Here is a 26,164-nt window from a genome sequence, read left to right on the forward strand (position 1 = left end):
GACTACAACTATAAATAAGAAAAAAACTGAGCAATGTCTGTGGCTGTGCTAAAAAAGGTGCCACAGACAAAAGAAATACAGCATATATGGGGTAAGGAGTTCCTTATTCTTAGGATTTTCATAAGACTTGGAGAGAATTTTATTTGATGTCCCAAAAGAATGGAGAAGCCCAGAATTGGTGAAAGACCTACCCATATATTTCATAAATATAATTTTTAAGTTTTAATTAACAAACATAAATTGTACATAAGTGTTCTTATCATAAAAGATAACAAGAATGTGGGAGCAATACACATGTCAATTAGCTCAATTTAGTCATTCCATTTACAATGTATATGTATTTCAGAAGATCATTTTGTATGCTGTTTTAGTCATCTATTCACTGATATGACCAAAAGACTTGACAAAAACAATTTTAGAGGAGAAAAGTTTATTTGGGGGCTCATGGTTTCAGGAGTCTCAGAGGTAAGGCAGAACATTATGGCAGAAGAGTGGTGGCAGAGGGAAGTATCTCACATGATCAGGAAGCAGAGAGAGACTATACTCATTAGGTACAGAATATATACCCTAAAGGCATGACCCCCAGTACCACTTCCTCTAGCCACATTCTACCTGCCTTCAGTTACCACTCAGGTGATCCCATCAAGGGATTAATTTACCAGTTGAGTTAAGGCTCTCATAACCCAATCATTTCTTCTCTGAATGTTCTTGCATTCTCTCACACATGAGCTTTAGTGAGAGAATGAGGCACTTAATATCTAAATCATAAAATATGATAAGAACACTTAAATTCTACACTCTCTGCAATTTTCAAATATACAGCACAATAGCATATTCATCAATTTTTTTTACACAGGGAACAGTTTGATTGGTTTCTCCAGTTATAAGGTCTTTTAAAGAAGTGAACCTGTGCTACTATGAACATCCAAATACAGTGTAAAATTTCCATTATCAATGCATTCAAAATTTTCTTCCAACCATCCCTTGCTTCTTTGTGTAACTAATCCCTGCTTACAAGATTGTTAGGCCTACCCACAGATTTTTTATATTGTTGTAGGAATTTTAACCAGGAGACTAGAAATTCCTACAGTGTAGACAGTTAGATGGAGGGGCCTCTCTTTGCCTTTATTCTGTACATAAACCTTACTACTGTGAAGAGAATATAGACAAGAGATTGACAATAGCAGCAAAAAAATAGAAAGTAGCAGAGAAAACTCAAACCCAAGATGTCAGTGTCAGGAAGCAATGGAGATGGTGAATGACAATGTGAAGAAAGAGAATGCAGAGTTCTCAGGAACCCCTGCAATCTTGATGACAGGAGGCATGGTGCATGTGTGTGCACACATATGTGAACACACTGTGAGTGAATATATGTCAGGGAGAGATGTTAAAATGAAAGGTGAAGAGTCAAAATGGGAAGAAAGTTCCAGCTGATTCAGAAAGTTTAATTCCTTACAAAGGTGGATGTCTATATATGAGTAATAAAATTTAAGTTTTCAAGAGTTCTGAGATGCCCATATAATTATATTTCTAAAACACAACACTGTAAGTTGAGTTGGTTTACAAAATTGGATGTGTTTTCTATATTTATTGTCTTATTCATTGACTTGCTTCTTTATTCCTTATTTATTTGTTTATTCAACTGAGAGTTAAGTACCTAAGAAGTACTCCACACTGTGTGATTGATAGACAGCCCTACCTCTGTAAAATGGGCCCTACCTCTGTAAAATGTAAAGAAACCAAAAATATGTCTTCCATGATTAATAGAGTACAATCATAGTAAATACTAAGATGGAAATATAGACAATGTTATGGGAGTATATGTTATAAATATGTGATTTATTTTATGGGTTTGAAGTAGGATTCCTTATGAAACTGGTATTTAATGGAGCTTCTGAAAGATAAGTAAGAACTAGGTAAGAGAAAAGGTGAGGGTGGGAGAATATTACAGACAAATGGAAACTCAGACTCAAAAGACTCCAAGTCTGGATTAGAATATGGTTTTGGCTGGTGGGGTCAGAAAATACAGAAAAGATAAGCAATGTTGGTTATAATTTTGGACTCTAGAGATTTGAAGGTATGATATCATGAAGAACTTTCAAAAATGTTTATCTTAAGGTGAGTTAAAAGCTACTAAAGGAATTTAACCAAGTGAATTACATAAAATCTTATATTTTAAAACACCTTCCAACAAGGAGTTAGGAATTCATTGAAGAAAGAAGAATATTGTGAAATAGAGAAGATGATACAGAAGTTCAGGTAAGAGGTGATGGGTTTGGATAAAGTGGTCATCAAAGTTAGAGATATGTGAACTGAGAACAGAGTTATTAGAAGTTATGTTGATAAATTTGATAACTTTTTGTATGTGAGGAGATGACATAAAGATAAATTTTAAATATCACATTAATATTTGCTTTAGTAGATATTTGCTGCTTCAGTCACATTACCCTTTATATCAGTAGTCAGCAAACTTTCTTCTGTAGGAACTAGCTATTAAATATTTTAGGCTTTAAGGGAAACACAATTCCCCCTTCTCTACCTCCTCCATCAATTCAGTAAAAATGTAAAAAAATAATTCTTATCTTATAGGCTCTAAAAACACAGACCATCAGCCAGAGTTGGTCTGTGGCCAAAGTCGGCCCAGCCCTGCTTTTACCTTGAAGTATTTATGATTCAATTAGGGTTTTTTGTAATACTCCATCTTATTCATATATATATATATATATATATATATATATATATATATACTTTATATATATATATATATATATATATATATATATATATATATATATACTTTCTAATATGTTTAACTTGAGTGGTTTATGTTGAAAGTAATTAAGATATCTTTATAAGAGATCATTGTATATCACAAAATTTCCCTTTTTTATTTAGAAGTTGATCAAGATCATCCAAGCAAAATATTAAAAGTTCTAGGTTTGACATGGTGGTACATGACTGTAATCTCACCAGCTTGGGAGGCTGAAGCAGGAGGATTATGAGTTTAAAGCCAGCTTCAGCAAAAGCGAGGCTCTAAGCAACTCAGTAAGACCCTGTCTCTAAATAAAACAGGGCTGGGGATGTGGCTCAGTGGTGGAGTGCATCTGAGTTCAATCCCCAGTGAACATTTCCACCCCCCCCAAAAAAAGAAAGTTCTAGGAAAGCATGTTTTTTTTTTCATGAAATTGCTGGAAAACAAAATTATATTTTAAACTACATATTCTTAGAAGTTTGAGGTCATTGTGTACATGATAATATATAATTTTGTTGGTTTATCTGCTTCTCCATCAGAAAATCTAATAAGCCCCTTGGAATGGATTCACAGATACTTCTGTATTTGTCAACAAGACCAGTGAGCAGCTTAGTCCGCTTGCCTGCCCAGCTTAGCCCAGGAGGCCGCAGATGATAGAAGAAAAGGAGCCCATCATTAGCAGAACTGGTGTAAAAATAAAACAAAAGACTTGTGCTTCTTTCTAAATTCCAAGATGAAGATTCTTTGCTTTAAAAGGAACTGTGAAAAGGCAGGACTGATGGACATGAGTCCAGTCACCAACATATTGAAATTCTGTCTTCAAAACTAACACATGGCCTCAGCCAAAAGCCCTGAAAGACAGGTTTGAAGTACACGCTGTGAGGAGTGCTGGAAAATTCCACATTTTCTGGGCACTGATGACTTTATATGTTAAAACCTGTATGTTGAAATTTACTTGCTTTAAAAAAAAGGTTAACAAAAGTATTGAAAACTGAATCTCCCAGAGAGGATCAGGGTGGAAAGTGCAGGACAGCAGAGAGGTACTCAAATATTTAGATTAAAATACAGGAGGTACTTAAGGTGTGGGAATGAGAGTATTTCAGGACCTAAGAACCCTGAAGACTATAATTGTATTCTCTCTTTCCCAGGAAAGACTACTATGAAAATTTACTATTGGAGTTGGTTCCATAGCTCAAGAATTAGAGCATTGGTCTTGTAAAATTTACTCTTGGAAATTTTTAACAATTCTCTTCATGTGTGTGCATGAGTGTGTGACATTTCCTCTCAACTCCCACTAGATACCTCAGGCTCTGACCTTCTCCAAACTCAATCCTGAGTCGTCCTCATCGTCGCAGAAGCAGCAGCTGCTGCCACCTGCACAGAACGCACTGGCCTGAAACCTGGCCATGGCTTCTAGGGCACAAGGCAGCAGGAGCTGATGGGCACGGTTCGGTCACTCATCTGCGAGAGGCTGTGCATCGTTTCCATTGTAGACGATCCCATGTTCTGCGTGCTGCTCAGGACCACAGAGCCCAGTTACGAGCTGCCCAGTAGGAAGTTCTTCTACAGCAAGGTTCTGCCAGAGCGCTACAGTGTCATGTGGGAGGCTGTGCTCAAGAAGCTGGCGGACACCGCATAGTGCGGCACCTCCACCAATCTGTGGCACAGCAACAACCAGAACCACGCCTATGTGACGCTGGCCATGCACATTCTGGGCCTTGCGTCCTCTAACTGCCTGTCGGTGGCCTCCAGGTACCTAAAGACCTTCGAGGTGTCCAGGAGAATGTGGCGGAGACCATCACGCACGTGCTCTAGGAGATGTTCATTGAGTGGGGCATCAGGACCAAGGTCTTCAGGACCACAAAGGACTGCGGGAAGGACATCGCCAAGGCCTGCTCCCTGCTGGATATCCTCATGCAGATGCTGTGTCTGGGGAGTGGATCTTCAAAGCGGGCATCCAGCAGGCCTTCCAGCTGCCCAAGCTGGGCTTGCCGCTGGCGTGCTGTCTCAGGCTGGTGGCGAACATCCAGCAGTCCTTGGTGGCCATGTACATGCTCCACAAGAAGCAGAAGCAGCATGGTACAGAGAACAGTATGCTGATCAGCAACCAGGTGGCCTGGTGGGGCAGCACCCTGGCCATCTACAGTGGCTCAAGGAGCAGCAGTTCGCCATCGTGGGAATCCTGGTGGAGGACAGCAACAACCACCATCTCATGCTGGAGGCCACCAAGTGAGCCACCATTGGCAGTGTGGTGGACCTGCTGCAGACTTTTAAGCAGGTGGCCAAGATGCTGTCCTCATCCAAGCACCCAACCATCAACATGGTGAAGCCGCTGCTGCTGAACACAAAGCTCAACATCAAAGAGATCAACTGCAAGGAGATGAGCATGGCCAAGGAGATCATTGCCCAAGAGCTCTTAAAAGACCTCCCAGGAGACGACTGAGATAGACATGTTTGTTCCTCAATGTGGCCACCTTCGTGGACTCTCGCTATAAGAGATTCCCATTCCTGTCGGCCTTTGAGAGGCAGCAATTGGAAAACCTAGTGGTGGAGGAAGCCAAAGGCCTCCTGGAGAAGGCCAAGGACAGCAGCTTCCCGCTGCTGCCGCCTGCGGAGGACAAGCTCTACTCAGTGTCCAAGGGGCCTGTGGCCAAGAAGCCCAGAAGCATCATCAACAGCATGCTGGCCGAGACCTTCTGCCAGATAGGCAGCGCCGAGAAACAGGAGGAGTTGCACGAGCAGCTGCTGGAGGAGCTGAGCAACTTCAAGTCGCAGAAGGTCCTCAGCCTCCACGGGAACCCACTCATGTGGGGGTCCGACAGCCTGGAGCTCTTCCCGGTGCTACCCAAGGTGCTCCAGAAGTACTGGTGAGTGGCCGCCACCTGCATCTTTCCTGAGCGCCTCTTCGGCTCCTCAGCCAGCATGGTCAGCACCAAGAGGAACGGGCAGGCCTCGGTTTTCAGATGAAATTCTTTCCCCTTCCTTTCCCCCTCTTCCTTTCCAAGGACTGACTATAGGTGTCTCCAGAGAGGATTCTGAAACAATCTGGAAAATTCCAACCAGGTCTGGGTGGAAGACAGATTCCTGCCAAGCAGCACATCACCTGTCCATCAAAGCTCTGGGTTTTTTCCTATTTCAGGTGAAGCAAAGGTCTCCCCTTGGGGACCCTGGTAAAATTATTTAGCCACCATACTCTGCCTGAAAAGGGATGGGTTTTATCTCGGAGAGGGGGGTGGAAAGTATGGGAAAATGATTATCAGTTTCAGACACTTGGAAAAGTAAATGGAAAAGATTAAAAAAACAAACAAACAAAAAAAAAAAAAAAACAGGGGTGTTGCTCTCTGGCTTTCAGGTTGCACCTATCACATTGCAATGTGTCTCCTACAATCCTGCCAAATTTCTCTTTGCTTTCTCTTTTCTTGTTGGTACACGAAATTCCTGAGGCTATCCTGATACATGCATATAATACAACAAAGTCCTTTTTATGAACCACAGATTGAACCTAGAGGGGTTTGAGCACTGAGCCCCATCCCCAGCCCTATATTGCATTTTATTTAGAGACAGGGTATCCCTGAGTTGCTTCATGCCTTGCTGTTGCTGAGGCTGGCTTTGAAATCCTGAACCTCTTGCCTCAGCCTCCCAAGCTGCTGGAATTACAAACATTCCCTAGCAAAAAAAAAAAAAAATCCACTTTTAAAGTCCCTTCCAATCTAGGTAGTTCATGCATATTGCAGTTCTGTGTTTTATTTGTGATGCATGAACGGAAGTGAAATGTTTTTATTTTTCTTGGGGAGAATAAAAGGTTCCTATTTTTCCTCTCTTTTTTTTTTAAAAACCTACTTGAGGCCAACTTCCCAGTATGAAGACTGGAATTTGAAATTTCTGGATTGGAGAAGACATTTGAATTCCTTTGAAGTCTTTTAAAACTCAAGCTCATGGGGGGCATTTAATTTGCAATATATATATATATATATATATATATATATATATATATACACACACACACACATATATAGAGGGATATAGATAGATAGATAGATAGATAGATAGATAGATCAATAAACTGATATATATATATATATATATATATATATATATATATATATATATATATATATATATATATTAAAGGGGGGCATTGGTTTACTGGAAGTGTCCTTGAGGAAAATGGAATTCTGCTTTTAAATTGTAGGACTGTTTTTCAGGTTGGAAGAATGATGTTCCCTTCTTTAAGCAGCTGAACGTTGAGCTCTGTGGTTCCCAGGCTTCACAGCTCCTTGTGCAGGTTAAGAGAAGCCAGACTGTACAGGATGCAGGGCAGGAAAGGGGCTGGGTTTAGGAATGAAGGGTAAGATCAACACTATCATTAGGCTCTCTAAATTAAAAACCACTCTGCATTCTAGAAGCACAGGGAATGTCAATACTTTACTATTCATTGAGGGCTAAAGTGAACTGATGCAAACCAACAAGTAGAGCTGCCATTTGCCTTAAACACATGCTATAAAGACAGACAAGTGGGTCCCATGATACCCCGGTTTCCACAATGCTACCTCAGGTACTGGTCGCCAGCTATTCTGACAAGTGCTACATGATTAAGCTCTAAGCTCATTGTCCATAGAAACAATTATCTAACAGATACACCTTGACCTCTTCCACATGCAAGGCTTCACTGGGGCATGGTGTGAAGTACATGCTGGGGTAAAATTCCCACTGTCACAGAGTTGGTAGACCAGAGGCTACTTGGACTTGGAATACTCATTATATGATGCTTTCAGAAGACATTTCATTTAGAAGTCACTGGAACTTTAATATTGGCTGAGGTCTTTAGGATTCTCTGTGTTTAAAATTATAGAGATATTATGGGTACTGTTATTTGGTGCAGCCACTTTAGAAAATAGTACAGCAGTTATTTAAAACTTTAACTACTAGCAATTCTACTACTGGGTGTATAGCTGAAAGCCTTCAAAAAATCAATTGAAAGATATGCACCTATGTTCATGGCCCCAGTATGTTCACAACAGCCCAAAGATGAAAGCAACCCAAGCCCTTGGATGGATAGATGGATGGATGGATCAATAAACTGATCTGCACATGCACCACATGATCTGTGAACACATACATTGAAATACTACTTGGCCTTACAAAAAAACCAAGTCCCACTCTAAAACATCGACTGTGGGAGATCATCCTTGCACATGACTGAGATTCCTCCCCAGCTGGGTGTGAGGTGCTCAGTCACTTTTAATGTGGCAGAGCATTCCCCACCCTTCTTGGGTTCGAAAGCTTGTCCATGTGGAGGCGTGTCTCACCACTGCCCCAAAGATTCAATCATCGCACCTGACATTGCCACACTGCCCCCCTTGACCTTCATTGGATGGGATTTTCCCTGGAATCCTTTGTTCTCCAATAAAAGCCCTCTCCTTAGCAGGCTCTCTCTCTCTCTCTCTCTCTCTCTCTCTCTCTCTCTCTCTCTCTCTCTCTCTCACATCTTCAGTAAAACCTGGCTGCCCCCCTTGGGGAGCTTGAGACTGAGGGTTTGAGGAGCCATCCAGGAGCTGGTTTAAAAGTAAAATGGTGTCTGTGTCTTTAATTTAAACTCCCTGAGGATTTTGCTGCATGACTGAACCTTTCACACCGTCTGCGCTGGCCACAGACTAAAATTGATAAATGTTGAAGTCACTGAGTTAAGTAAAATAAGACAGTTGCAAAAGGCCAAAGGCTGCATTCAGGCAATTATACCAGGCACCTTGAGTAGTCAAGTTCATGAAGCCCAAGTAGGATGGTTGGTTGCTGGGAGCATGGAGGAGGGAAGAATGGGAGAGAGTGTCTAGTGGGTGTGGAGCTTCAGTTTCTTAAGATGAAAGTGTCCTGGAGATGGATATTGGTGACAGATGCACAATAGTGTAAGTGTACTCAATACCACTTAAACTGCACACTTAAAATGAGCAAATGATTACTTTTATGTTATGTGGATTTTACCAGAACAATAACAGTTAATTGATGAATTGTGCACTTCAAGTGGGTGAATTGCATGGTATGTGATGTATTCCCCCAAAAAGCTGTACAGTCCAAAAACTGTACACACACACAGGGTCACACAAAAATCCCTGCACTTGAAACACTAAAGCTTTCACTAAAGCTGACCAAAAAAAGCTAAAATATCTAAAATATTCATAGAGGAAAAATAAATGTTATTAATCAGAAAAATAACCAAATAAACCATCTGTAATCAGTAACTCACTTTCAACTATCTGGTAAGATTTATTAAACTATTTTATTCATTGGAAAATAAAAGCTGAATAGAAGCATTACACTGGCTATTCTTACTGTTAGAAACTCATACCTGAAAATTACCTTGGGATCACAGCCACTTTATTCTAGGTGGCTCCTGAATGATAGCCCTTGAGATATTCAGCTTCCCATGAGGGTGATTCCTTAAAAAAGAGAGAAAGAGAGACATGAATGCTTTTATGCTTAATTATTGTTTTTTGAAGAAAAATCTTTAGTAAAGGGGAGGGGAGACAAATTCCAGTATTAGGCATCCAGAAATGAGATAAAGAATCTCTAAACAATACATTTTAAAGGAATTATTGCTATAAATCTCTATCAACTGCTAAAATAATTTCATAAGTTTTAGGCCCCATTTGTCTTACAGATTCTCCTTCATTTTTCCTTCTTTTCTTAATATTCACAGAATAATCTTTGGAATGACCTAGTATCTTCATGCAGTAGTTGGAATCAATCATAACTGTTTTCAATTCAGAAAGGAGTAACTTTTTATACTTCCTTTAAAAAAAGAGAGAGGAGAAAACAATATAACTCAAAACTATTCAGTGTTGCTTGAAATTTAAATGCAGTACTTTTTAAAAAAAGTCTTCTTTTTGACATTTCATATCCATCTCTTTAGTCTTTCAATAACAATTATTAATTTCCAGTTCAAATTCATGTTTACTTACCACACAGTTTTAATGGGACCTTTGCTAACAGCTCATTAAATATTTATGAAGATATTCAGAAAACTCTGCAGTCTCAAAATTTAAGACAACGTGCATCTTAAAAAGAATTTGAAAATGATTGTCAATAAGTAAATAATACAAAAACATACCAAAAATATATTGATTTCAGTATATAAACAACCAAATCGTGTTAATTAAACTGCAGCTGCTTCTGAAAATGTGTAAGCTCTGCTCTGTAACTCCTGCAACCTGCTTCTTGACTTAGAGAACCAGAGCTGAACCTACAAGAGCCAAGTCCTCCTAGCAGTGCTTCTTCTGCCTCAGTCATACATTTAGAATCAGGGAAATAAAATCCAGGACTACAAAAGACAAAGCAATCAGGTTAGAGGACAGCTTATTCTGGAGCACATCATTTAGTTATATGAGTAAAACACAAAGTAGGAGCAGGATGGAAGTGTATTCAGAAAGTAAAAGAACATCCTGCCCTTACCAACAAGTATTTTTACATGTTTCATCAGATCCTAAAGCAGTGAATAACCTTAAGGGAAAATAAAACCATAGTTTTTTTCCCCAAAAAAACTAAGGTGAAATTGATAGGATGGTCACCCACACATCAGTTCAAACTACAGGTACTGGATTTTATCTCAGTGCTAACAAAGAGTGGATCTGCTCATGTCTACAATCACTGGTGTATCAGATCTGGGTTTATTAAAGCACAAGTTTGGAAAAACCATGAGGTTCAGGAAATCATACTGCAGAGCAAGAGAAAACTAACAATATCCAGACCCTGGACACTTGGGCACAGCATTCTTTTGAAAGTACACTCCTGCAGACCTTAGAAGAAAATTTATGAGTAATTAGAACATCTAAATACAGTTCAAGATAACATAGTTACTAAAAAATGGAAAAAGTTGCGAAAGAAAAGACAGACACAATGAAGCAATCACCAACAATACACAAAGATTCCCTTTTCTCTGCTCCCTCCCCAGCACCTCTTATTTTTCAACTTTTGGGCAGTGACCATTCTAACTACAGTGAGGTGATGGCCCATTGTGGTTTCCGTTTGCATTCTCTGATGATTAGTGACATTGAGCATCTTTTTTCATTCGACATGTACCTATTCAACATTTATAGGTCTTCTTTTGAGAAATGTCCATTTCAATCTTTTGCCCATTTTTAAAAAAAAATATCAAGTCATGTTTTCTTGCTATTGAGTTCTTAATATATTTTGGGTAATACACTTGTCAGATATATGGTTGGCAAATACTTTCCCCCAATCTGTGGCTTCTCTCTTCACTTTGTTAATCATTTTCTTTGCTGTGAAGTTTTTTTTTTTTTTTTTCCATTTGATGACATTCCATGTGTCTCTTTTTCTTTGGAATTATATCTGAAAGAATCATTGCCCTGATCAGTGTTATAGAACTTTTCCTCTTATATTGTCTCCCTGTGGTTTTATAGTTTCTGGTACATTTATCTTTAGTCTCTCTGGAGTTGATTGTTTTACCATAATATTTGTAATATGAAACTGTAATATATCCTTATTTGAAATTTCAAAAGGAGATATATTTTGCAGAATTTCCCAAATTTTTGGCTATGTGAGTCTATCTTGACTAGTGCATATTCATTATATAGCATAATGGGTTTCCTTGTGGCATATTCATATATACATCACCTTTGAGTTGATCAATAAATGTAATTGTTGATGAGGACCCAATTCACCCTTTTGTGTGTAGATACATAATTTTCCTAACAGCATTTATTGAATAGATAGTCCTTCTCCCCTCTGGGTTCTTGGTACCTTTGTCAAAAAAAAGACTGTAAATATGTGAGCTTTCTACTCTGTTTCATTGTTTGTTTTATGCCAGTTTTATACTGTTGTGCTTTGTAGTACTTTGTAGCATATTTTGAGGCCAGGTAATGTGATGCTTCAAGCTTTGTCCTGCTTACTCAGGACTTATTTGGCTGGTCACAGTCAGTTGTTGTTCTAGTTGAATTTAAAACATTTTTTCATTGTGTAAAAATTCAAATGGAATTTTGATAAAGATTGTGTTTAACTTGTAGGTTGTTTGGAGTAGTATACATATTGTACATTAAGTCTTCCAATCCATGAATGAGGCATGTCTAATTGTTTGTGTCTTCTTCAATTTCTTTCATCAACATATTGCAGAATCAGTGTACAAGTCTCTTGACTCCTTAGTTTATTCCTAGATAATTTATTCTTTTTGATGCTATTGTAAATGGTATTATTTTCCTTTCAGATAATTCATTATTAGTACATAGAAATGTGACTGCTCTTTGTTTCTTTGTTTTTAATCCTACAACTTTTCTAAATTCATGTATTAATTCTACCAGATTTTTGTGGTGTATGTGAGTTTTTTTAATATATTTATTTTTTAGTTATAGGTGGACACAATATCTTTATTTTATTTGTTTATTTTTAATGTGGTGCTGAGGATAAAACACCATGCCTCATGCATGCTAAGTGAGTGCTCTACCTCTGAGCCACATCCCCAGCCCAAAGGTTTTTTGTTCCTTTCTTTTTAAATATTTTTTTTGTAGTTGTAGTGAACAAAATTCCTTTATTTTATTTGTTTACTTTTATGTGGTGCTGAGGATCGAACCCAGTGCCTTACAAATGCTAGGCAAGTGCTCTGCCACTAAGCTACAGCCCCAGTCCCCAAGGGTTTTCTTTCAGGTTATATCATCCACAAACAGGAACAATTTTATCTCCTAATCAAGTGTCTTTTCTTCCCCCAACCCCCATTTGCTCCCACAAGGACTTCTAGTATTGTGCTGAACATGAATAGAAACGATAAGAGTGGGCATCATTTGCATACTGTTTCTGATATTAGAAGAAAACCTTTCCAGTTTTCACAATTGAATATGATATTAGCTGTGGACTTGTCATATATAACCTCTAATTATGTTCTGATCCTAGTTTGTTGAAAATTCTTATCATGAAAGAATATGAACTGATTTTTCTGTAGCTATTGATAGGACCACATGACTTTTATCCTTCATTAAACCTGACAGGATGACAGTTATCAAAAAATCAAAAGACTAGCACTACTCACAATAGCCAAGATGTCAAATAAACTAAATGTCAATCAGTGGCTGAATGGATAAAAAAATGTGTATACATACAATTTAGAATATTATGCCACCTTCAAAAAGAAAGGAATCCTAAAATATCTGAAAACATGTATAAACCTTGAAAACAATATATTAAGTGAAATAAGCCAGTTACAAAAGGAGAGATACTACATGATTCACTTATATGACACAACTGAAACAGTCAAATTTACAAAAGTACAGAGTAGAATAGTGATTTTTAGGATCTGCAGGGAGAGGTAAGTAGGGAGCTGATTTAAATAGGTATAAGGTTTCAACTGAATAAGTTCTAGAGATCTCCTCTACAACATTGTGTCTAGAGTTAACCAGCTTTTATATAAATAAAAAAAAAAAAAACTGTTAAGAGAGTGCACCTCAAGTTGCATTCTTAGCAACCTTAAAAATGGGTAGGGGTGGGGTTCGATGAACATCTAGCAGACAAGGCAGTAGGTGAGAATGAGGGAGAGCATATTTACAAAACTTCAAACCTGACATAGAGCCTGGAGCGCACAGAGGAATGGTAGATAGTACAAAAATGGAGAAAACTGCTGAAGTGAAGCTGGCAACATGGGGCAGTTCAGGTCTTCCAATACAATTTATAAGAAACACCTACTATATCCTGTAAGCAGTTGGGAATCAGGATTGCTTAGCATGCATTCAACTCCCAGTAGCAGAAGCCCCAACTAAGAGAGATTTCAACATAGGGAGTTGCTCAGAAACAGGGCTAGTCCAGAGTTGGATAATTCTGTGCTGTGATGATGCATGTGGTTAAGTGCCGCAGTCTGGCTGGGCACAATCAGGAGCCACTTGTCAAAAGAAACTAACTTTATTTTTAGAACCAAACACGCCAAACAAACAGCATCTCAGGAAAAACCCCTCAGAGCCTCAACTGCCACCACCGGCTTTCCACACGCCTGTCTCTCCCCCCACAAGCTTCTCTCCACCTCCCACAATCCTCCTGCTCTTGAGGCCGATTGGCTGGGTCACGTGGGCAGAGCCAAAAAGTCCCCCAATGAGCAGCTCCGTGGTCTGAAAGGGCAGGGAAACAGTCCAATGAGCATCACCGCAGAGGAGCCAATCAGCTAGATGTTCCTGGGGCCGAGGAGCCAATCAGCTAGATGTTGCTGGGGCCGCTGTGAGCCAATCATCAGCCGGCAGCTGGATTGCTGGCAGCTGGAAGTTTGCTGGGGCCCCTTCGGCTGTGGCTCTCAACATCTCCCCCTCTCTGTTTAAACAACAAGCATGTGGCTTAGGGACCGTGCCTGTTAGGCAGTCCAATTCAACATATGGTCCTTACCCGTCATCGGATGAACTGACCTCTAGGCGTCAGCCTCCTGTCTTAGGTTGGTACCACTGCAATTGGATCATACCCGTCACTGACTACCGGTCCAGCATACAGCTATACTTGTGGATAGGCCTTTGCACCAGTGGGGGGGTGAGGTTCTTTGCCTCACCTCTGTTGGCCCCCAAATTTTAGACCATCACTAGTAGAGGAGGATGCAAAATGCCATGACATTAATCCAATTGAGGGCTCCTTTGAAAAATTGTACCACCGGTGACATCATCAGCAAAAATACCCCAACACTACCACAAGTCGCTGCACCAACAGATAGTTCAAAATGCATACAGGTGAGCTCACAATGTGTCCAGGCAAGTTCTGCAAGCAGTTCAGTGATGGCTATTGTAGAAGGTGTAGATTGGTTTTATCTTTGACTTCACCAGCACTGGGATGAAGATAGGAATTCTGGCAATAATGGCTAAAGAAAAAATTATGTAACATTACAGAAGGCACTAAAAGAAAACAATTTTCTTAACAATTTACATTGTCTTCACCGGCACTGGGATGAAGATAGGAATTCTGGCAATAATGACTAAAGAAAAAATTATGTAACATTACAGAAGGCACTAAAAGAAAACAATTTTCTTAACAATTTACATTGTCTTTAAGAGAATTATTAAATATAATGAAAAGGAAAGGTGAAAGTAAACAAACAGATCTGTTAACCTTCTTTTTTGTTTACATATTAAAACAATCCTCAACAGTTGTTTACCCAATTTAAATTAAACCATATAAATCACGTGAAAAAAAAAATATTTGGATCCATTTTATCATGAGCGCTCATCATATATGATATATGGACATTCAAACATATAACACAAAACACAAGTGTGCACACATAACATAATACATACAACACATAACATTATAGTAAAGGCCTTATAACTTTTTACAGGTGAAATCTCCATTGCAATGTTTAAAAACTCTATAGTCAAAAAATAGAACTGATCAGCAAAACATTAACCTAGGTCTGTATGAGCTCAAAAAGCAAAATAGAACTTCATGATATGGCAAAGGGCAATAATAAAATAGATATTGAAAAAAGCATCCTGGTTCTGTTGCAGATGTAAGAAGAGCCAAACTGGAGTTTTGGATATCAGTTGTTATGGATTTGAGCCAAATCATCTTCTTTTTGGTCTGTAGAAATCGCTTTAGTTAATCTTTCTGGAATCCAAATCGGCTGCTGTTCTCCCTGTGGAAACACATAAACAGACCCCCGACTCCAGACAATCACTGGGTCAGGACTTTGGTTAATCTCTCTGGAATCCAAATCGGCTGCTGTTCTCCCTGTGGAAACACACAAACAGACCCCCGACTCCAGACAATTACTGGGTCAGGACCTTTCCATTGTCCTGTTAGAATATCCTTCCAAAGTACCTTGGGCTTATGTACATTTTTTGGACACATATGCCTTTCCGCAGCACTAAGTCCTGATGAATCCAAATTTAAAAAGTTTAGAGTAAAAAGGGTTATTTTAAGTTTATCTTTGGGGAATATATACCCCTTCCCAATTCCTTCTTTTTGCTTTAATAAGTACATTTTAATAGTTTGATGAGCTCTTTCAACTATGCCTTGTCCCTGTGGATTGTATGGGATTCCTGTTATATGAGTAATGCCAAATGTTGAGCAAAATTGTTTAAAAGAGGTAGAAGTATAACCAGGGGCATTATCTGTTTTTAACTGTTTTGGAACACCCACAGTGGCAAAATTTTGTAAGCAATGAGCTATAACATCTTTAGTTTTTTCTCCGGCATGAAGGGAGCCCATCAAAAATCCAGAAGAAGTATCAACTGTAACATGCAAATATTTTAATTTTCCAAATTCTGGCAAGTGTGTGACGTCCATCTGCCAAATATGGTTAGGTATCAATCCTCTAGGATTGACTCCAAGATTAACTTGTGGTAAAAAGGTCACACAATTTTGACATTGTTTTATTATTTGTCTAGCTTGTTCCTTAGTTATTTTAAAACACTTTTGTAAAGTATTAGCATTGACATGGAACTTTTTATGAAAATTTATAGCTTCTTCTAGTGTAGAGAAAATATGTATGTCATGTGTAGTTTTATCTGCTAAATCATTGCCCAAACTAAGGGCTCCAGGCAATCCTGTATGTGCCCTGATATGTCCTATAAAGAATGGATCTTTTCTGTCCCAGATTAGACTTTGTATAGTGGAAAGCAAAGAGAAAACAGTAGAAGAAGGGGAAATCCTACCAGCATCTTCAAGAGATACTATAGCATTAACTACATACTGACTATCAGAAAATAAATTAAATACAGAATCTTTAAACATCACAAAAGCTTGTAAAACTGCATTAAGCTCTACCTTTTGAGCTGATTGTTTGGGTACTAAAAATGTAAAAGTTTGATCAGGGGTAACTACTGCTGCTGTACCATTATTTGACCCATCAGTGAATATATTTGGAGCATTCATGATAGGTGTTTTTCTTGTCATTTTTGGAAAAATTACAGGATGCAATGACCAAAAAGACAATAAAGGATTAGATGGTAAGTGGTTATCAAATGAAACATTAGATTTGCACATGATTATTGCCCAAGTATTTAACTCATTAGCTAACTCATCAATTTGATTCATAGTATATGGAGTAATAATTTTATTGGGAGAAATTCCAAACACTCCCTTTGCTGCTTTTATTCCTTTGAGTATTAATTGTCCTACAGCCTCAGGATACCTAGTAAGAATAGTGTTAGGAGAATAAGATAAATGTATCCATAATAATGGACCTTCTTGCCAAAATACTCCTGTAGGAATATTTTTTGTTGGTAGTACAATAAATAATAAAGGCAAACTTATATCAATTCTATCCAAATGTATATTTTCCATATATGTCTCAATGATTTTTAATGCCTTTCTTGCTTCAGGCGTTAACATTCGGGGTGAATTTGGATCTGATGGACCTTTTAGGATATCAAATAAAGGTCCCAACTCTCCTGTTGGTATACCTAAATAAGGCCTTATCCAATTTATGTCTCCTAATAACTTTTGAAAGTCATTAAGTGATTTGAGTTGATCTACTCGTATTTGAATTTTTGGTGGACGGACCATGGTTGAGGATAATAGAACTCCTAAATAATTAATTGGAAAATTTAATTGTACTTTATCTATTGCTATCTCTAGATTATAATTTTTTAATAAGTTTGTAAGTGTGGCATAACATTCTAGCAATGTGTTTTTATCTTTGTGTGCTAATAATACATCATCCATATAGTGAAATATTTGTAGTTCAGAATTTTGATTTCTAAGTGGCTGGATTGCTTTGTTAACATAAATTTGACACATAGTTGGGCTGTTAGCCATCCCTTGAGGGAGTACTTTCCATTCATATCTCTGATCAGGACCTTCATGATTCAGTGCAGGGATAGTAAATGCAAAACGTGGACTATCCTCAGGATGAATTGGAATTGAAAAAAAACAATCTTTAATATCTATAACTAAAACATACCAGGTTTTTGGCAAAGCAGACAACTGAGGAATCCCTGATTGAGCAGGTCCCATAATAACCATCTCATTATTAATGGCTCTTAAATCTTGCAATAATCTCCATTTACCAGATTTCTTTTTGATGACAAAAATGGGAGTATTATGGGGAGATACAGAAGGTTGTATATGTCCTTCTGCTAATTGTTGTTTGACCAGGTCATGGGCTGCTTGTATCTTTTCTTTAGTCAGGGGCCACTGAGGAACCCACACTGGTCTTTCTGATTTCCAAGTAATTTTTATTGTCTCAGTGGCCCTTTCTGAAAATCCAACCCATGTCTGTCTGTTCCTTGATCTATTTGTATTGGTGCTGCTATACCTTGTTATTGTTTTTCTAATCTTTTTCCTTTCCTAAAACCTTGTCTAGTCATAATAGTGGGTGCATTTTGGTTGATGTTATTTGTTAATGTCAAACCTAATTGATCTAGGACATCTCGTCCCCATAAATTTACGGGAAGATGATCCAATACATATGGCTGTATAGTTCCTTCACATCCTTCAGGATCCTTCCAATCTAATACCATTGCACTTCTATGGGGATTAGTCGCCACTCCTAGGCCTCGAAGCGTTTGAGTGGCTTGTTGGAATGGCCAATGTTTTGGCCATTCTTGATGAGAGATGATGCTAAGGTCTGCACCTGTATCCAGTAGCCCATTAAATTCATGTCCTTGAATATTTAGTTTTAGCATGGGGCGAGAATCTAAATTTAAAGAAAGCATAGCCCAATCTACACCTGTGGAACCTAATCCCTTGGAACCTCTTTCTACAGTACGACTGGAAAATTTATCATGTAGGCTGGGTATTATTAGTAACTGTGCTATTCTATCTCCTGGTGAAATTACTGATATACCCTTTGGAGAACTGGCTATAATTTTCATTTCACCTTCATAATCGGGATCAATTACCCCAGGACTTATCATAAGTCCTTTTAGAGTAGAAGAGCTGCGTCCCAATAATAAGCCTACTGTTCCTTTGGGAAGAGGTCCTTTCACCCCTGTGGGAATGATTTGAACTCCCATCTCTGGAGTTAGTACTGCTCTGGCGGAAGCGCAGATGTCCAACCCTGCGCTCCCTCTGGTTTGTCTGATGAGGGATCTGATGGACAATGTGTCCTGGGCACTACCCTGATGGGGTTGCTGGGTTCCTCCAGTGCTCCGTATATTTGTGGTTTTGGGCCCCGGAGCATTGGGCCCCCTTGTCCATTTTTTGGCAATGGAGCCTGATGCCTTTCTCCACGATATCGTGGATAAACACCTGGTCCTTGTTCGTTTTTTGATAATGGAGTACCCTCTATGGTGGTTTGAGAACGGCATTCATTAGCCCAATGTCTCCCTCTACGGCATCGTGGGCAAATACCTGGTATTCTACTCCTTGGATACCTAGTTTTGTTAAACCCTCCTCCAATGGGACAATTCCTTTTAAAATGTCCTGTTTGTTCACAATTGTAGCATGTTCTTGGCCTGGCATCTAAAGCCTGTTTTACTGCAGCTGCCACGACTTGCTCTTGTTCATTAATGTCTCTACATAATTTAATATATGTGTTTAAATCTTCATGTTTCCATGGTCTAATGATATCTCTGCACCAACGATTCGCTTGCTCATAAGCCAGGTGTTTTAGTAATGGCATTGCTTGTTCTGTATTCCCAAAAACTCTGGTAGCTGTTTGAATAAGCCTATCTACAAATTCAGCATAAGGTTCATTAGCTCCTTGTATTACCTTAGATAATTGACCTTGTAAACCTCCATGTCCTTGTAAAGTCTTCCATGCCTTAATTGCATCTGCAGCAATTTGTGCGTATACGCCAGGATCATATGCAATTTGTTGCTGCTGATCCTCATAAGGTCCCTTTCCTAACAACATATCTAGATTTCTCTGAGGATAACCAGCTGCTGCATTTCGCCTAGCCGTCTCCTTGCAAAATTCCTCATTGGCAGCCTTCCATAACAGGTATTGTCCTCCATTTAGCACAGCTTTACACATATTAGCCCAATCTGCTGGCGTCATGTTCAAGTTGTTAATGGATTCGACCAAGCTTACAGTGAAGGGTGCTTGAGGACCATAGGTTGTTACAGCCTCTTTTAGCTGCTTCACTGTTTTGAAATTTAAAACTTGGTAAAATCGCTGCCCTCCTGCCTCAAATACAGGGCATGTTAATATTTGAGATCTTGTCTCAGGATCCCAACTATCAACTGCGGGGGTTGGGGACCTCCCAGCATATGGAGGTGGCCTTGTTAGTTGGACACTTACGTCCTCTGGTGATAGAAAGGTGTTAGTAGCAGTCTCCTGTAGAGGTGGTGCTGTTGGTTGGACACTTACACCCTCTGGTGATAGAAAGGTGTTAGTAGCAATCTCCTGTTGTAACTTTCCCCCTGATGGCTTTTTCTGTTTTACACTTTCTTTCTCTGTCTGACTAACTTGAGAGGCCTTCTCTTTTACTTGAATCTTTTCCTCTGTCTGACTAACTTGAGAGACCTTCTTTTTTACTTGAATCTTTTCCTCTGTCTGACTAACTTGAGAGACCTTCTCTTTTACTTGAATCATTATGTCTTCTCCTTCCTCTACCATTGTCTGAACTGAAGGCTTTGGACTAAGCAAACAAGATACGAATGTCCACAATGGCAATGTGCCAACTGGCAGAGTCCCTGGGCTTTTCTTTTCTATTCTTTTTAAATCTTCACCATGATGGTTCCATTGTGATATATTTAACAACTCCTCCTTAAAAAGCCATGGGCTACATTTTTGTATTGTATCAACGTATGCCCTGACTGCTATTGATTTTACTGGGATGCCTCCTTCCTCTAACAATTTACTTAACACTCTTTCAGTTTGTTTTTTACTAATTTCTGATCCCGTATTTCTACTATAATACAACCCAACAAGATGACGCCAAACAAAACCGAGACAGAATGAAATAAAAAGGGAACAACAAAAAGTCATTATAGCCTTTCTATCCTCCTGACATGTGCATCCGTCCTTTCTCCCTATCTGTTCCTCAGACGTAAATAGTTTTTCCTCAGATGTGAGCGGTTTTTCTTCCGTCTCACTCATCTCCAGGGACAGGCAACTTAAAACAAAAGTGAAACAAAATAACAAAAGAAGAATCTTAAAATGGCTACCCATCCTCTCGCCCTGCCCTCAGGGGCGAGCAGTTCACTTACCCTCAGTCGCTCCCCGTGCGAGCCACCAGATGCCGCAGTCTGGCTGGGCACAATCAGGAGCCACTTGTCAAAAGAAACTAACTTTATTTTTAGAACCAAACACGCCAAACAAACAGCATCTCAGGAAAAACCCCTCAGAGCCTCAACTGCCACCACCGGCTTTCCACACGCCTGTCTCTCCCCCCACAAGCTTCTCTCCACCTCCCACAATCCTCCTGCTCTTGAGGCCGATTGGCTGGGTCACGTGGGCAGAGCCAAAAAGTCCCCCAATGAGCAGCTCCGTGGTCTGAAAGGGCAGGGAAACAGTCCAATGAGCATCACCGCAGAGGAGCCAATCAGCTAGATGTTGCTGGGGCCGAGGAGCCAATCAGCTAGATGTTGCTGGGGCCGCTGTGAGCCAATCATCAGCCGGCAGCTGGATTGCTGGCAGCTGGAAGTTTGCTGGGGCCCCTTCGGCTGTGGCTCTCAACAGTTAAGGACCCAAGAGCCATCTATCTTCCCACCTGCCATCCCCATCATGTCAGCATGTTACCTTATGATCCAGGTGGGGCAGCAACAGTTTCCAAATACTTTGCAGAATTGAGTGAAATAACAAAAATCTATAGCCCAGATCTGTAGCCTCATACTTGACCTGATGTCTAGATCTTGGGATTTTGATTTTGCACCTAAAGGAGACTTTGGATCTTCAAAGCAGAAACATCCCCAACAGATGCCTCACACCAACAAACCCATAGCAAGACAGAGAAGAATGATTTATGCAATGCCACTATGGGTCTATGAACAATATGTAGGGCTAAAGATATATGTTTACAAATAAATAGAATTCATCACCAATAAACATTTAATGAGCATTCCTTAGGTGCTAGGCCCTATTTTTAAAGTATATTAATAGTGACGGTGGCTGGCGTACCATGAACCCCACAGGAAGATCCTTGCAAGGGGCCTTCCACTTAGTCCAGGTCTGCTAGCCATCGTGGCCGCCATGGACCGCAAAGGTCAGAGGAAAGGAGGGAGCCGGCCCGGCACATGGAGGAACAGCCAAGCAGACCCAAGACAACACGTCTTCCCTGACCTAACTGATCGCCCACTGGGCATGCCTCACTTTCAGGGCAGCGGGGACAGCCACTGCACTGCCAATCTTGGCTCAGCGTTTGGCTCCGAAGTGCCAATGCTGCCTGGCTTCCTGGAAAACATGAGGAAGCTGAAAAGCCTGCTGACCCAGGTTCATGCCAAGGACTCAACATGGCCCCACATAAGGCCACGCCGCAATCGCTGTCGCACAACCTGCTGCCCAATCTGCTGCCGGTCACCTACATGCATGTCTAGGAGACAGATGGCTTCAGCCTTGGAATGTTCCTGCTGGAGAGCTGCACGTCCATTCCGCTGCACGACCACCCTGGCATGCACGATAAGCTCAAGGTCCTTTATTGCACGTGCACATCAGCTGTACTGACAAGTTGGAGGCGGAGAGCGGGCACAGGCCCTGCTGACAGAGCAGTAGTTCAAGCCCCCGCTTCAGGCCCTAGAGTGGGAGGCGGTTGGCCAGGAGTGCTGGCACTTTATGGCTGAGTATACTGAAGTCAGCGGCCTCTGCATCCTCACGCCTCACAGGGCCAAGTTGCAACAGATGTACGTGGTGGACGGATGTGCTGCCTTCCTGGACATCCTGGCCCCACCCTACAACCCGGAGGGATGGCTGTGACTGCCACTATTACCAGACACAAGGAGGCCTCTGGCTCTGAGAGTGACCTGCCCTGAGAGGTGTGGCTCCTGTAACCCCTCTGGCTGAAGACTTCCAGTGCTAGGGAGAGCCCTATTCAGGTCTCCAGGTCTTCCCTTGAAGCAAATGGCACCCTGGAACGTTGGGCAGAAGACATGCCATACCCTTATCAGCCTGGCTGGCTGTGGCCCTGCACAAAAGCTCTCTCTCTCCCCCCTATCCTGAGTATTGGATTTACTGAAGTGAGCAGCAGCTGATTCCTCTGCAGGTTGTGAAGCAGGGACAACTGGACTACAGACACCCGGTATGGTTTTGGGGGCAGGGTAGGAGGGAGGCTAGGTTTCCTGGTACTTTCATTGCCACTGGGGCTTTGATTTGTGGGAGTGGGCAAGGGACTTTGAAAGGCCTTCACCCTAGAGCCATAATGAAAATATTCTTCCTTGGTAACCCATTCTGTACAGAAAATACTAAATGATTATCTTAATTCCAACCCTTTGGTAAATAGGTTTTGTCTTTCACTGCCGCCATTATAACCTTTTGATCCTCATAGTTTTAACTTATTGACTGAGCATGATCCAGTGTTTTGAAGTGTTTGTAGTTCAATTCCTTGTTACAGAGGAAATTCTAAGAGTTGAGCTACTTTGAAAGTGAGTTGTCTTGTCTAATTAATTCCCTGTAAAAAGTCAATCATCTTTTCAGAATTTGGGTATCACTGTAAAAACAACTATGCATGTCAAGGACAAGATTTATTCTCTTTCTTAAGCTTGCCCAGTAGCCACATCTTGTTTACCTTGGCAGGCATCTACTAAGTAATCACCTGTATATCTCAGTGACAGCTGGTCACTTAGGGCTCATCTTCCCCCAAGAATCTCCAGATCTGTGAGTTGAGCAGGTCTCTTATTGCAGATTCACCTTAAATGCAAAGACCTTGTTATTCTCAAGTGACTTTTTTTCTTGTCTCAATGTACTTTAAGAGTTAATAATATAATCCTGTGTTTTCTAACCAGAAGATTCAGAGAACCTAAATTGGTTATGCTTCCAAACAACTGAATGTAAAACACCTCTAGCCAACTGTTGAATTCCATGCCCCTGTTTATTTCCAGTATCTTTCTGTAAAAGTAGGCAAATATTGTTTGGATGGCTGTTTCACATTCTCCCAGGAACTCTACTGTTTCAGAGGGTTGTGGTTCTAGCTGGGTTGCTAGAAGTGTTGCCTTAGGCTTTATCCTCAAATAATAGTGTGCTGTAAATTTGTTTCATTTGATGTGGATTTCTGTAGGAAGGAGTAGAATGAAGAGATGGAAGGAATGGTTGATCTAGCCTAAAGAAAAAAAAAAATAAATAGCTGTATTACTAGCTATTTAGGGCACCAAAACTTAGAATGAAGTATTTCCTGCTCCCAACTCTTGATATAAACAGTTTTGCTATCTCTAGCATTTTTTGTCCTTTTTATAGGCAGAGGAAACTTTACCTATGTACAAATGTATTAACACCATTTACTTAAGCCATAGAGCACTATTTGCCTCCTTTTACTATTTATAGGATTCTTTTATTTCACATAACTTTTCATAAAAAAAAACTGTAGAAATGAACACATTAAAATTTGCCCAGCTGTCATTTAAGCCCTCTTGATTGACTTGGTCATGTGGCAGTAGAGTTATAATATACATAATAAAGTGATTTACTACTATTGTTGAAAAGTGTTGCCACTCTAAGGGAACAATATGTGCCTTTCCCTCTTGATGCACACTAGGTTACAGAGACCCAGCGTAAATAAGTATTTTTTTACAATTTTTAAAATAGTATGAAAAAGCAAATTCTTGAAGAATGATTTTTCCCCTTAAACAGAAAAGATGCTACACCACATGCCACTGAAAACATTTTGTAAATCCTGACACAGGCATAATACCATGCATTTCCTCCAGGGCTGCAAAAATTACCTTATTGTATTTTTCCTGTTAGTGTGGGTTAAAAAGCCTTGAGGGCAATCTGAAGCAGCTCTTCAGGCCTTTCAGTTTGAAATAAATTTTAGGTATGCAAATACTGATTTTCTTAGAAAACTTCACTAAATAAAATTTATTCATAGCACAATAATGTGTGTAATTATCAGTTTCACATACTCTTGTAAATTACTTTGTAGCAAAAAGTTGATTAATATACAAGGGTTGTTAATAGTATTGTAGTGTTGCACGCGTTACAATGCAATCTGGAGTACATTAACCTATAGAAACACATCCTGGAAATTGAACAGCAATAAAGAATTATGAAAGACTTAATTACAAAAAAGTATTAACATTCTCAACTATAAGAAATTTGTAAGAAAAAAGCTTAAGATACTTTTCAAAGGAATAAATTATTCCAGTCCAAAATGGCAATATAATCTATATGTGGTTTATTTTAATGAGAAAAAGGAAACTTTTGGTTCACTAATAAATTCTGAGTAAATTAATGGTGGAAAATGTAACATTTTAATGATACATTACAGAGAGAATATGCTCATTACAAAGGAAATGTGGTGCAGAAAAATTCTTGCACCTCTATGCATAAACTGTTAGTCCAGACTGACTAGTTGTGCTGCTACTGTATTTCCATATAATTCTGTAATATAGATTGATTTTTATAGTAACTGTGGTATAAAAATAATCTTTCCCCTAGGAAAGACTAGTGAGCAAACAATATTAATTGCTTTTTTTTCTTTTGAATAGTAAATGCAATAATTGCTTATTATCTATGAGAGGTGTCTAAATACTTTTGAAGTTTTAAAATTCCCTAATCTTGGCATTGACTGGTTATATGAATGCAGAATATTATGTACCTACATAGGATTTTGAGGGTTTTTTTACTATGATTTGATGGGTTGAATTTACACTTGCTGCTTTTAATTAATGGAAATGATAGTATGTTGTATCAACAGGAGTGAGCATTCCATGTCTCTCACTATGTGATGCCTTGCATCATCATTAACTCTACAATCAAAAAGGACATAAACAAATGTGGGCCTTTGAGCTGGAATTTTATAACCATGAACCAAATTAAACCCTCTAAAAAAAGAAAAAAAAAAAAAAAAGAAATACTGCTATTAAGGTGTATTGTTGGCTGAGGGGCAGAGCTGCCCCCCACCTCCTGCGCCTGCCAGGTAGGTGGAACTGTGACCACCGACAGAAAAGGCCCAGTGGCCCCCAGAGGGAGAGAGCTTCCAATCACTCCTGTAAGGTAGGCAGGCCTGCGACCCACCGGCAGAAGAGGAGCAGCGGCCTGCTGAGAGGCAGAGACGCCCCCTCCCCCTGTGCCAGCAAGGTAGATGGAACTGTGACCACCCACAGAGCAGGCCCAGCGGCCTGCTGAGGGGCAGAGCCGCCCCCCACCCCCCAAGCCTGCCAGGTAGGCAGAACTGTGACCACCGACAGAAAAGGCCCAGTGGCCTGTGGAGGGGCAGAGCTTCCAATCACTCCTGTAAGGTAGGCGGGCCTGCAACCCACCTGCAGAAGAGGAGCAGCGGCCTGCTGAGAGGCAGAGCCGCCCCCTCCCCCTGTGCTGGCAAGGTAGAGGGAACTGTGACCACCCACAGAGCAGGCCCAGCGGCCTGCTGAGGGGCAGAGCCACACCCAACCCCCCGCGCCTGCCAGGTA

The 26,164-nt window shown here is 40.1% G+C and overlaps 2 pseudogenes; both read left to right on the forward strand.

Annotated features, from left to right (window-relative positions):
- The first annotated feature begins 1,245 nt into the window (after positions 1-1,245).
- LOC114084640 (E3 SUMO-protein ligase ZBED1-like) lies at positions 1,246-5,719 on the forward strand (annotated as a pseudogene).
- Positions 5,720-13,386: 7,667 nt separating this feature from the next.
- Positions 13,387-22,656, forward strand: LOC114084639 (2-aminoethanethiol dioxygenase-like; annotated as a pseudogene).
- Positions 22,657-26,164: the final 3,508 nt, after the last annotated feature.

This window comes from Marmota flaviventris, chromosome 11 (genome assembly GCF_047511675.1).
Source record: "Marmota flaviventris isolate mMarFla1 chromosome 11, mMarFla1.hap1, whole genome shotgun sequence".
NCBI lineage: Eukaryota > Metazoa > Chordata > Mammalia > Rodentia > Sciuridae > Marmota > Marmota flaviventris.